The following is a 14,047-nucleotide window of genomic DNA, read 5'->3' as shown; positions in this document are numbered from 1 at the left end:
TCTGCAGCATCCCATGAGTTGAGGTAAAGTTGAGACTGCCTGGCGTGGCTGCAAACCTGGTAGCAGGCACAGGCTTGAGTTCTGTCCGAGTCTTTTTCTCCGGGCAGATTCTGTCTGTCCTTCCCACTCCCCATCTCCTACATTACCCAAACAGTCCCATTATTTGCTTAGAGCAGCCTGCGTCCTCCCTCGCAGAAAGGTACCTCTTTACAGGCTTAGAAACTTGGCAAAAATTGGGGTATACTTTCACATAAAAAGAGGGAAAGAAAAAAAAAGTAAAACCCTGTTATGGGTTACACATATGTCAAGAAAGCATGGTTTTAATGGGCAAAATAAATTCTTCTTTGCTCTTTATTTCAGAACTAGCTTCAGCAGTTTTAGAAGGAGTTTTCACACTGGAAGCTGTTACCAATGGAAATTTTGGGGTAGCCAAAATTACAGGAAGCTCTGCTACAGCTTCCAATGGTATTGCCAATAGTTTTATTACCCCTATCTCTACCTGATGCAACGCTGTTAAAAATTATTAAAAATACTAAAATGCCTCTAATTTTCCTTCTGTGTCTAAGGAAGCACACAACATTAACCAAAACCAATTTCTTTAACCAAAATGATACTGTGGACATCTCGTTATAATTTGGCAACCACTTAGTTTGCCTTCAAATCAACACTCTCTACGTTTGTAACTACGTGTAACACAACACAGCTGGGGATGACCCGTGGTTACATTTTCTAAGCCTAATTCACTCTGCTTTCTGAACTGTTAGAAATGAGACACGCTAAGGACCTAAAAAAAAAAAATTGTTTGTTTCTAAATGGTTATCAGAGGAAGACAAGCCTCAGATCACTCCAACCTTAATAACTACTGCCAGAGTTGTTTCCACCCATTAGCAGTTGTCAACAGATTGGTTTTACTTAACTGGCAGCCTCACTCAGCTTCTCTGAACAGCATCTCCCTGGAAAAAAACTCAGAGTTTGCAAACCTTCACGTGAAGAAAGTTAACACAATGGCTGCAGGAACATGCATTTCAAAAGTGAAATGTAATCTGCTCACAGAACTTCTTTGCTCTTCTACTTTTTCAGTAATGCCTTCATCTAGCCATGTATTCGAATTGGCAAGAACAATACAACCAACACCCTGAGACAGCAGAATTTTGCATGAAATACAAGAATAAAATTAAAATGTTGAAAAATAACTTGAATGGGTTTTTTTTCCTAAGTAGATCAAGAGCAATTTGACACAGCAGATCGTAATAAGACACAGAGAAAAACAGCTTTTCAAAAACAAAAAAAGAAATCAAACCATCCCAAACCTCTCCTTTACCTGCTGGGCTATTTATTTCATAACCAGAGAGAGCTAAGGGCTAGGTCGTCAGAGCACCAAGCTATTACATTTGTGATTTTGCTCATTTCTCTTGCTGTGACAGAAAGTTACTGGAGAACCTATGGTGATTTCTTTTTTTTTCCTAATTAGTTCCAAAATTGAAATTGAATTTAAATTGGAGGAGGAGAAACATGAAATGAGGTATGGTAGAGGTATCCTTGCCCTTTACACGTACTGCGTCCTGGGACGCCATGCAAGCAGAAGTCTGCCCAGACTTCACAGAGCAGTGCGAGTGCACGGATGGGGCTGGAGACAGCAGCTTTTATTAGGTACCCAGGGGAGGGCAGGGACCCTCTCCTTCTCCCTCTCCCTCTCCCTGCTGATGCCTGGCAGTCAGAGAGGAGGCAGAGGTACCGTACCCATCATGGCACAGCTCTGCACAGGTTTCTATCGGTAGCCCAAGCAATTGCTGTTCTCCCCTTATATTTATAATAGGGTTTTTTTCCTCTGTTATAAAAAGTGTTTTTAGCCTCATGAACAAAGCCTTGGGTGAAGAGAAGGGAAAGGTTTGGGGGATGAGGATGCTTTTGGAGTAATGGGGTTTAATAGCTGGACCACCACGTGTCTGCCATTAGTATATGCTATCTTTTACATTAAAGAGGAAATACAGCCAAGCCAGTAACACAGCAACTAGTGGCTACGGGGAGCAGCGTCCTCAGGCAGATGGAGACACCTATCCTGCTCCATGCAGCCTCTGGGTCTGGGCTCAGAAGCTTGCTCCAAAGCAAAAGAGCCTTAGTTCCCTCCTCATGCTTCATGTACGCCATTTCTTTACAGAAACAGTGTCTGCAGATGAACACTGGTTGCCAAAAACGTGATAAATTCAAACAGACAGGCTCTCGTAATTACCAGAGAAATCTGTATACAAAGGAGGAAAGTGAACTATGCTCCATCAAAAAAACCCCCAAACAACATATATGAAAACAAGACAAAGGAAGCTGCTCTTGAAATGAGAACTGCCAGTTCCCAAAACATTTGATTTTCTCTTTTCCCTTAGGCTTTAGGAGTGTAACTGAATACCATTTTCTGTAAAGATAAAATAATTCTGTATTTCTTCTGTCATTCTGGGAGAGAGAAAAATAAAAAATAAAAAATCAGCCTCTCCTCCACCACCCTGCCCCCGCCCCAAGCAGCACACATGAATCAAAAGAAAAGGTAATTGCCTATCTGAAAATACCTGAATTCAGGAAAAAAAAGTATTGCACAACTGCTAAAGGCATGGAGTTGTCCTACTGCACAGCATCTAGGTACCAGCAGTACAAATTAATAACCAAAACCCTGTTACGCCCCGCTGCCTGGGAGTCAGTATACAGGACTTGGTGTTGCAGGCACGGAGCAGGAGAGTGGCAGGTCAGCCTGAAAGGCCACATTCAAACTCCAGCCATCCTGCAGCAGTTTCCTTTTGAAAGATTCGACTGGAATATTTTGATCACGTTCCTTAACCCTCCCTCTTCTGGGGATTTTCCCCTTTGCAGCCGGCGGTGCCTCCCTGCCCTGCCCCAGCATCCCCCGGCCCCAAACACAGAGGCAGCAGCGTCCCGTCCCCACGCGGCCGGACACTCTCCCATCACCTGGCCAACACTCGCTCTATCGCAGGTTCAGTGTTTGCCATCAGCTCTCCACTGAAAGCTGAACTGAGAAAAATTACTTTACCACCTCTTGTTTCCTTCCAGTGTAAAGCATTAACTTGTTTATTTTCTGAGCTCATCCAACTTTACTTTTTTGTAAAAAAATTCCTTCTTTTTTTTTTACATTACACTTTGCAGTAACTCTGAATCTAACAGCTTCCATTTAGGACCTCTGTGAACAGCAGAAAATAATTATATTTCCATTTCTCTCTAGGGAAGTTTTCTATTTTATTTCAGGTTTGTAGTTAGGATTTTCAAGAGAATCCCACTCTACTCAATAGATGCACATACAGGTTTTACAGGCATTTTTGTTATGAATAATGTACCTAACACACTACTTCGAAATGATGCCGGTATGCCAAAAATGCAGTACTACTGGAACTTTGAAACTATTTCATAAGTCGTTCAAGAAAGAAACTGGATCACAAAAAATGTTATTGCTATTACCTGTGAAAGTCATTACGGTGAGGCCTAACGACTGCATTAAAGAAGCATCACACGCTAACGGAAAACCTTTCAAATACGTTGGCTGCTAATAACAAGTCAGCCTGTGCCAGCACGTACCACATATTAACCACAATGATTTCCTTTTCTTGACAGAAATCTCTCCACAGAAATTTGCTCTACACTAATGCCTAAAACTGATTTTTAACAGTACAGACGAGACATAAATAACATGAGTTTATCTTCTCAGAAAAAAGGCATTTCAAGGCCAATCCAATGGTTTCAATACACATTAGAAAAGAGTTAATTCTGCAAATGCAATTCCATTCATTCTTCTGAGTTTCAGAGGAATGCTTTGCTGACATTTCTAACTTGCACACTTGTCTTTCAACTGGCTTCAAAAATGGCTCATCAATCACAAAAATCACCCTGTTTAGAATCTGTGCTTTTGAGATGCCCAACAGACAGGCAGGTTTGCATGCTCCCAATTAAAACATTTGCACATTAATTTGTAAGGTCTACAAAATTTGGAAATCTTCTAACTGACACATATTGCACGAGAACAGAAATTCTCTTTACAGCAATTACTTCATACATTGCTCAGGCTCTGTAACTTGCCCCCAAAATGGCAAATTTCATGAATTGTTGAGAATTATTTTTAACCTTCCCACCTGTAGACTGAACAAAATGAGTGCAGTTTTCTCGGAGCATAAATTGGTTAATAGCGCTAAATACGCTGTTTTCGTATATTCACGCAAGAGCATCACAGGTTGATTTCACTTTTTAATATTGAAAGGGTATATTTATTAAGTTGCTTTGTTAAAATATTTTGGCACATATATGGCAGAAATTTGAGATGAAATGTAGAACATTCACGTGACGACATTTTCCATGAAACAAATTAATCTGGCACACTCTTCATCATACGAAAAGAAATTCGACTACAATATCTCTACTGGATATATAATGCTCTCTGAATTATAAATAAATGTTTGAAATCTTTTTCCTTTTCTATTTAAAAAAAAAGAGAAACTAAAACAAGAAATCCAATTTACATTGCCAGCTTTATAATGTCGTTTGGATATATTACCAATTTCTTTTCCTAGAGCCACAGTCACATACGATAAATCTTTAGGAAACACAGCAAAAGTAGTACAAGACATCCAGGACTGCAGAATGCAAGGGAATTATCCTTCAAAGCAGGAAACTGAACTTTTAGGGCTCATCTGGTTCTGATGGTTTTCAGCTCTGCAGAGCTTTCCATTCTTCTGTCCTTTGATTTAGCCTTTGGAAGCTGGTGTGGGAGGTATTACCTACTTGATGGAGATTTTTTTCTTCAGATTGTAGCAAAAAAAAAATTATGATGAGAGGGCAAAATAAAGAAAAAAAAAGAAAATCTCATGTAAATAGCCTCAGAAGATGTGATTTACAAAAGCAGAAACCTGCCAGCCACAAACTAAACCACACTTCATTTATGCTGAAACAGAATTAAAATGAATAGCACCATTAACTGCATCTGCTAAGAAGTTAGCCAGCTTCTGTATAGAATAAGACAACTTCTTCCCTCCATCTCACCCATGGAGCTGTGTGATAGAAACACATGCCGACCCTGGCCTCTCGCTTCAGACAACTGAAGAAGACAGAGGTCAAAGAGAGAAGTGTACTAAAATGGGTTCACCACAAGAGAAGGATTATACAACCTTAGATATAATTTATACACTCGTGAAGAAGGATAAAAAGGGGAATGAAGGCATTCAACAAATGACTCACATATACATATATGAGAAAAAGCTCACCACTTCAAAACCCAGTAATAAACAATTTACTCCCATTATATTATATTGCTGGGGCTGCCAAGCAAGTCCATAGATATTAGTAAAATTATGTAATTGTAGAGACTGGAATGAAACACAGCAATAGCTAAAATACTTTGCAGATGGGATCCAAGACTATTAAGTCTGCTCTGGATTCTAAGTTTGCGCTTAGACACTCTGACCATGTGTCTAAAAACAAACTGAACAGGCTCTTTATTTAAATTATTCTTAAAAACTGATACTATTTAGCCCAAGTAAAACAAAATGAACACAAATCCACTCCCAAGTTTCAGGGCAGAGAGGGAAGGTAGAGCTCGTCTCCATCTTTGTCAATTACTCAGGAATCACATAACCAGCCCTTAATGTATTTTTCATTTGCAGAGTTGTATATGCCAACTTCAGTGCTGGAGAAACATGGAGGCATCTTTGTCTCAACAACGGAACTGCAACAGGCTGTGGGACAGTAAAGTAGAACCAAATAAAAATAAGAGTATCTTTGACAGAAAAGGAAGAATTATTTTAAAATTAACATTTGAAATTTCAGTTGAAAAAATATGGTCAGACAGAAGGACAAAGTGCATTTCTTCCCAGACTACAGAGAACCAAACAAACTACTGAACATCTGCTGCAGAGGCAGCAGAACAGTAACCGCGTGTCCCAGCCGATGAATGACCTTTGCAAACTTCTCCCCGATGTCACTTAGCAATAGCTTTTTCAATCTCCTCTTTGAATAAAGCAAGCTCGTCAGCAATCAAGGGGTTAAATCACTCTTCTCATCTTCCTCCTCTCCTCAGCTTCCCACACAAGACCGAACCTATTTCATAAATGAGAGCTGTCCTCCTACATAAGATTTATATTAATAAAATCTCTCTTTGAGGATCGCAAGCTCCATCTATCCTGGCACATTAAGCAGTGCCAGGGAACGTTCCCGGGAAGAGGAGCCTGATCGTCTACATTCTCATGGTGGGAGATGGTCCCCGGCAGTGCTTGGCCCCAAACCAAGCAGTGCTCTCCCAAGCCAGCCTCTGGCCCAGCTCTGGCATGAGCTCTGCCCACCCATCAGTTGGGATGTCACCAACCCATTTTGGAGTGTCATAGATTCAACGGTGCTGGTCGAGGCTCCTCTGTGACAGCTGGCCCTACTGCCAGAGCGGCCGCAGCATGTTCGTGCACTGACAAATCCCAAGAGCAGACCACCAGCATCATGCAGGGTGTGCCAGCCTTGGATCTCCAACTGTTTCACACTTGGGTGTCTTTAACAGTCTAATGTACAGCTGTTGGAGAGCAGAACGAGCTCCAACCGTACGTGGTCCCCTTCTCCCCTGGCTATGGACACAAATCACTGTCAGCGTTTCCAGCAGAGACGATGCACTGTAACACTGGCGAGTGATCTCCTGTGGTCCAGGGAAAAATATCTGTAATCAACCTGGTAGCATTAAAAATCTGGTAAGTTTAACTTTGGGAAATGTGTTCTGTTTCTGTTACAAGTCTGAGTGATACAAAAGTAAACCATTATTTAAAAGGGACTTCGTGAACACAGAACACAGGCTCTAAGTATGACTGCCTTCTACAGCTGCAACAAGCAGGGGGACCCTGGGTTTCAGCAAAGGCATTCAAAAATGCCTAGATTATAACTCTTTAAAATGACAAATCGAGCCCCTTTCTGTATGTTCCTGTGCCCCAAAATAGTTTGCTGTACACAGGAAAGGTCAGACATGCCTTTAAATATGCTACTGGATTTGATTCTATTGTTTCAGTAAAATACAAACACTAAGAGAGCAAGACAAAGCGAACTGAGGGCATTGCTCTCCTCACCAGCTGATGCTCCACGTCGTGGAGCTCACAGGACTCAGACCTGTATCACTCCTAGGTCTCCTGTGGTCAAGGGTGTTTACAAAAGCTAACTCTGGAGAAGTTTCAGGTAAGTCTGGGTTTAACACTAATTTCAGTCACCATTTTCATTAGCAGTGGCAGTGAAGGACAGATGGGGAAGCCACATACACAGGGGATCTCACATACAGTAGATGAAGGTGCATAATCCACATTCAGCCAGTGTTCCCTCCCTTTGGACCTGATGAGCTGAGTACGAGTGGTACCACAGAGAGTCAGGAAAAGACCAGCATTTCAGCTGGCTAGCTCAACTATTGCTAGTGGTGTAACTGTGTGGACTCAGGCTGCAGGACAAGCACCGGGGTATTCTGATGAGACGCAGAAGTTGAAGGTGTTACTGCCAAGTCCTACCATCATTTCCCAAAGCCTTCGTTTAGCCCTTCTGCTGGAGATGGTGAAAACAACGGGGTGTGCTCCCCAGCCGAGGGCACCGGTATCTCAAACTGTCCCAGTGAACTTTACCAGCCGCCAAAAACCTTTCTTAGCTCTGCAGAGCACCCGACACCAGCCTCCCTCCTCCTGGGCTGCAGTGCTGGAAGTGTCTGATCCAGCTGATTTCACAGAGCTGGGTATCTCCGACCAAAACCCTCCCTCTGTGATTAGAGTCAGTGATCAAGATGCAGCTCTCAAGAATCTCAAGATTCCAGCCCAGCAAGCCAACCGTACCCTGGGCTGCATCAAAACCAGCGTGACCAGCAGGTTGAGAGAGGGGATTCTGCCCCTCTACTCTGCTCTCGTGAGACCCCACCTGGAGTACTGGAGCACTGGGGTCCCCAGTACAAGAAAGACATGGAGCTGTTGGAGTGAGTCCAGAGGAGGGCCACGAAGATGATCAGAGGGCTGGAGCACCTCTCCTATGAGGACAGGCTGAGAGAATAGGGGTTGTTCAGCCTGGAGAAGAGAAGGCTCCCGGGAGACCTTACAGCAGCCTGCCAGTACCTGAAGGGGCCTACAGGAAAGCTGGAGAGGGACTGTTTACAAGGGCATGGAGTGACAGGACAAGGGGGAATGGCTTTAAGCCGAAGAAGTGCAGATTTAGATTAGATATTAGGAAGAAATTCTTTACTCTTAGAATGGTGAGGCACTGGAACAGGTTGCCCAGAGAGGTTGTGGATGCCCCCTCCCTGGAAGTGTTCAGGGCCAGGTTGGATGGGGCTTTGGGCAACCTGGTCTAGTGGAGGGTGTCCCTGCCCATAGCAGGGGGGTTGGAACTAGATGATCTTTAAGGTCCCTTCCAACCCAAACCATTCTATGATTCTGTGAAGACAGAGAGGGCAATTAATTACTAGAATCTACTTTGCTGGTTTTAAGTATCACACCAAACATGTATTGACACCTTTTCTTCGACATTATGCAGTGTGAAGGGTAGCACTATATTATGTATTTTTGGATCAGAATGCTCAAGTAAAAGACAAGAGCATTAAGTAAAAGCAAAGCTAATTTGAAAAATATGATCTAAAAAATCAAACTCAGAGTGAAATGGAGTTTTCATCTTCCAGATGACCGGTATAACACGAAGTGACTTAACTCATCTGACAAGATGGATTACAGCTGGCCCCTTATCTCTTGGCCTGCTTAGCAACATGAAAGGAAAAGAAAAACAATGCATTAATTGATGGTGGAGAACGTTTTTCTTCCTAATGGTTTCCAGCCAGAATTTTTGAGCTTGAGCCATTTCCCAAATAATGGCTAGCATTTGTGTACACATTACTTTCTTTCATGTGACAAATGTAATTTTTCTTTGAAAACATACTCATTAAGGAAGCAAACCCCTTCCCCCCCACAGAAGCCTTTGCACCCCATTCATAAGTGTGACACAGTATAATCACTTTAAAAGTCTCGAGGAACCACAGATCCTTTGAAAACTCCCACAGCAGAGGTGCAGCCTTGTGCCTACTCTCCGATGCCCTCTATTAGATCAGGTTTACCCAGCATTTGGTGGTTATTTGCAATGCAATAACCATCAGAGATCTCAATTACATTGAGAATTATTCTAGGAAACACAAAAAATCAAAGAAACTAATGATTATCACAAATAATTGAAAGAAGCAGGCATCATTAATACAGTCATAATATTACATAGGTTGATTATATGCTAAGAAGTCACTTGGAAGCATTTATTTTCTCTGATAGAAGCTTTTCAGCTCAGTTCCACAGAGCTCTTTCAAGAAAAGGAAATGCACAAAGGGAGCTGCAAATGATTGTGTTGTACTTCTTACCAGCCTCAGTGCTCAGGGAGATGCGAGTTCCAAGGATGATGGTGGATGAAATTCAGTATGGGCAGGTGAGCAGCAATGCATGTTGGCCAAGGCACCTGAAATTCTCACGTCTACTATGAACATGCAGATCCTCAGAAGACAAACTCCAATGCAAAAGGGCTCAGTGAAAGTCTGTAGTCACCACACGCTATGCCTCTTAGAAACAGAAAACACAATACCTAGCAAAAAGATAAAATCAAGATAGTGTGTCTTGTAAGTTTGTGCCACTCCATCTGTGATGCCTTGGGTTAAATGTATCTGCTTGAGCCTCAATTTTCTTGCCCTCCATCGGGATATAGCTCAGACCACAGAGATCCAGCAGAGAGTACAATATCTGTCCGACACAGGGGCCTGAGCTGTTGCCAGAACAGAGACCATTTAGCACGAGACCAGAAGAAATTACTATTTTTTTCTGTTACAGCAGAAACTGCTTGGTCTCCCTGCTTGGGCTGTACCCCAGGAGAGGCTTAGTTAAAACAAAATGCAATAGAGTTCCCTGCCTATGACTAAAGCTGGAGTTCAGTTTCACAAGCAAATGGATACCTTATGAATGTGCAGGCATACACAATTAATCTCAACCCACCCTGAAAACAGGGAGCTGAAAGATGCTCCATCACGGAAACACTCCCAGTAGTGCTGTCGTGACAGGCACTGCCTACCCAACCAGGCAAGATAGGACGTTGAACGCCCATCACTTAAAGCAAAGACAAACCCAATGCTATACATCAAGTCCTATTATTTTATTTATAACCCCAGTACTGAGATGTATCCTAGCTATGCGTGGCAAGGTGCACTTTCCTATGCTCTCTCACTGATGTATCAGTTGAAAGCTGGTACGGCAGATTTCAGCGACTATCAATAATTATCACGTAAGGCTGGAGGTAACCCATGAGAAGCAGGCAGACACCAACTAATCCATCATCTATGAACAAAAACTGGGGATCCAAAAAAATCCAGTCCTCTGCTGTGGTTGATCCCACAAGACACTCTAAGTTGGGAAGGCCTTGGAGACTGCCATATTTTCCAGGTGATGGCAAGGTATCTAAGAAACACACTTATTCCTGTCAGCAACTCTCTGAAACATTTAAAAGTCCATTTCCAAGAATACTAAATATATTTCATAACCATCCCAAGGCAGTGTTTCCTCTTCACTGAAGCTACTGTACTTGGCAAGGAAGCGGTGTGACATTTTTTCCCCAAAGGCTCTGGAGTGATAAACGATAGCTAAAATGAAATCTTCTATTAGGCTTAAAGCCTCTGCAGAGCAGGCTTTAGGAAGCAAGGTTTGGATTAAAAACTTCAAAATTTTAAAATCCTGAAATGTAAATGTTTGGGTATTTGAAATAGAGCCATGACTGATTCACTGAAAACAAACTATTTTTAAACAAACTCCCAGGCAACTCTGGTATGAAAGAACTGAGGAATCAGAGACATCCTCTTACGGCCTTTCATAAAATAAACCTCCCTCCGAAGATGCACCATAAACTAAACAAAGATAATCTCATTAAAATATGAAGATATTTCATTGATAGAGTTGTATTCAGATATTGAAACAACCGACTTCAAATACCTTTATGTGTCCTCTAGAAACATGCTTGTTCTTGAATGAGCTCATTTGAGATACACAGAAAGAGTAACAGTAATATTGTCAGTCTAAGGGGTTTGCCATTTTGAGAATCTAGAAATGACAAGTTAACCCCGAAACTCTTAACTTTTGGTCACCACCTTATGAAGGTTTTTAAAAAAATCCAATTGGTTTATCATTTTGTGGGTTTGAACTGCTAACTTATACACTTGGGTCATGTTTTCAAAAGTTTTATTGTAAAAATAATTTTGTTTTGGTTTTAATGGAAACAGATGCAATCTCACAATTTACCGGGCTGGCTAGATGTTCAGAAAAATGTTCCAAAACTTCACAGTTAACTCTTCTTGACAGCTTGGTGTGGAATTTAACTATATTCAAAACCTGCACTGACCCGTGACAACCTCATTGAAACGGCACTATTTACATCTCCCACGTTCCTGTGAAAAAAGCCTGACCTACATGTGCTCTGAGCCGCATTACGGTCACTCAGATTAAACCTAGTTCTGGATCTGGAATCTCACATTTTCATAGACAGTGAAGCCCTGACTGCAAACTGCGGATGCTGGTCAGTCATTCCAAAGGGTGACAGCAGCCAGTGTGAGCGAATTTGTGAGATTTTACCTCCGGGTCTGAAGCCGAGGATCAAGACTACGGAGCAATACAGGAATTAATCTTTCTGATACTCTCTAAGTGAAACAACAGGATATACAATGATTGATTACATTGGAAAAATGTATTTTTAAAAACATTTTAGCAAAGGTTTCACTTAATATATAGTAATTTTTAAGCTTACACAACAAATTTACAAGAGGCAAAATTTTCAGCTTGACTGTAGTCACCAATATCGTGAGCCGCTAATGAAAAATCAAACACCTGGCAAAAAAAATTACTTTTTAAAAAAAACCACATCAGCTAAACAGAGCATTACATCATTGCACACAGAGTAACAAGTACTAACACATTTTTTGTTCCCACTTGAGTAATATTAGAATAAAAAGTCAGTGTCCTTAATATCCATTTGGATTCATTTCATGGGTATCCCTTCAACCTCTAGCAAAACTCAGCAACTATGAAAATAACTGAAGTAAAATGTCTTCTGTTTTCTAACCTGTAAACATCTGCTGCACTGAGACACATTTTCACAGGTGATTGAATGACGCAGGGGAGCAGTAAATCAGATACAGAGCATTTCACCACTTGGTCACTGGTTCCAATCCAGACCCAAATTGATAGTGATGTTTACGGAAAAAAAAAAAGAAAAACCACTAAAGAAACCCAAAGTTTCCAGCAGCTGTTCAGTAGTATTTGTTATATTCCCTGGTAACAAACAACTATTTGTACAATTTCCTCGTACAAAATGCATCATTAAAATACAACCTCAGCCAAAATTACTAACGTTTCAGTCCAGACAAGATTATTCACACGCCTAAAGTCTCCTGCCTTGGAGAGTGAAGACCAGGCCATGTGTTTCTTCCCAAACGGTCGTGCTTTTATATCAGAAACCACTGAACTTCAGCAACATCCAGACCGTGGCTCTGGGCTGCATCCTTCTATCAGTTACAATCTATATTTTCACATGATATACATCATGAGGGCCTAATGCACACAACCAACAACAGACTGCATTCATCTACAGTCAGACTTACGTGTTGAGTCCTACGGACTTCGTTCTATGGAAAATCCTCATCGAACTTAACGCCAAGTGCAAGGCTGCTGCGGAGCTGGCTCTGCGGAAGCTCCTCTCAGCTGCCAGCTGACCCAGTCCCTGGCTCCGCTCCCTGTGCCTGCCTTCACCAGTACACTAGTGATAATGGTTCCCAGTTCTTCCATACAGAGCCCAACTACGAATGAACATTCCTAAGTGCTGGTCTTGTCCAATGCATGGAATGGGAAATACGCTTTAGTCACCATTTGGTATTTCGTAGAGCGGTGAAGAGCACCTGAGCACAACCAGGGAAGCAGTAGTAGAGCCCATACATTTGTCAGTGCTGTGCTTATAAGAAAAGGCAGGTGAAGTCTTACTCCGGGGCAGGGTTCCCGTTACCCTCAGAAGCAGATGGAGGTACCACGTACAGAAAACACCTGATAGTTGGCTTTCAACTCCTGCAGTAACTGCATGGCATGTGCAAGTCAAGCAACGTCAGAAATTGTGCCCGAGCACTGGTATCCCGCAGAACCACCGTGCATCGTGTCTGGGGACGGAACCAGAGGCAGCACTCACATCCACAACCCCAGCACCGCTTGGAAGCTGTTTGTTTGTTTGTTTTTCCAGGAGCTCAGAATGACTAACTCAGCAGTCCCTGTTTGCAGTCAGTCTTACAACAGAGCTTGGAAGCGTGAACTGCCCATTTAGGTCAATTTTTTTCTACCTGGGATTTCAAGGTAACATTTACATGCCCTAAATATGAATTCCTTAGTATACTTTAAGCACAACTAGGTAATCAAGCACAGCTATAGCAATGTATTTCAGCCAAGCAGCCATTAACTACTGGGAGCAGCAGCATTAGCAGTCGGGAGCTTATTTTAGGGAACAATGCTAAAACCCTTCTCCTGATCCATAAACGATCCCATTGGAGAGTGCACACAAAACCAGAGAGAAATTAGTATTAAATGAGAAATCACAATGAGATAAAAAAGGAGAAGTGACATAAAAGAGCAAGAATGTTAACCAGAAGATAAACTTACTGAACGTGAGAGAGAAGAAAGCAAGAAAGAGGTAAGCAGAAAGTTTATCTAGAATTCTTGAAACAGGACTGGAGGCATTTTGAATGGTTACATTTTAATGAAGTTAGAAATAATTGGATGAAATTCCATGACCTGTGTGATACAAGAGAGCAGGCTTAAGGATCTAAGGTTGCTTTCCAGCTTTTAAATCTAAAAACCTAAAAGCAGAAAAAGGAAAGAAGCTGGAGTGGTAGCAATGGAGACAGAGCTACGTAAAATTTGTTATTTCAGGCAGAGAAAACACACAGCCAAAAATAGTAAGAAAACATGTCTGACACATGCATACACATGCTCTGTTCTCCACTACCTACATCAGTACTTAT

General features: G+C 41.9%; 1 protein-coding gene across 6 annotated transcripts in view; it reads right to left on the bottom strand.

Moving 5' to 3' along the window:
- DIP2C (disco interacting protein 2 homolog C) overlaps positions 1–14,047 on the bottom strand; it is a 329,448-nt gene that overhangs the window by 214,855 nt on the left and 100,546 nt on the right. The window contains exon 2 of one of the 6 annotated variants that reach the window (XM_054815996.1): positions 9,377–9,594. The exons of the other annotated variants lie outside the window; for them this stretch is intronic. The gene's annotated coding sequence lies outside the window, so the exon portion shown is untranslated. The remainder of the gene's footprint in view (positions 1–9,376; positions 9,595–14,047) is intronic. 6 annotated transcript variants of the gene reach the window in all.

The sequence above is a fragment of the Grus americana genome, chromosome 2, assembly GCF_028858705.1.
Source record: "Grus americana isolate bGruAme1 chromosome 2, bGruAme1.mat, whole genome shotgun sequence".
NCBI classification, from domain to species: domain Eukaryota; kingdom Metazoa; phylum Chordata; class Aves; order Gruiformes; family Gruidae; genus Grus; species Grus americana.
The sequence above is the reverse complement of the archived record's forward strand: the minus strand, read 5'-3'. Positions and strand labels throughout refer to the sequence as shown.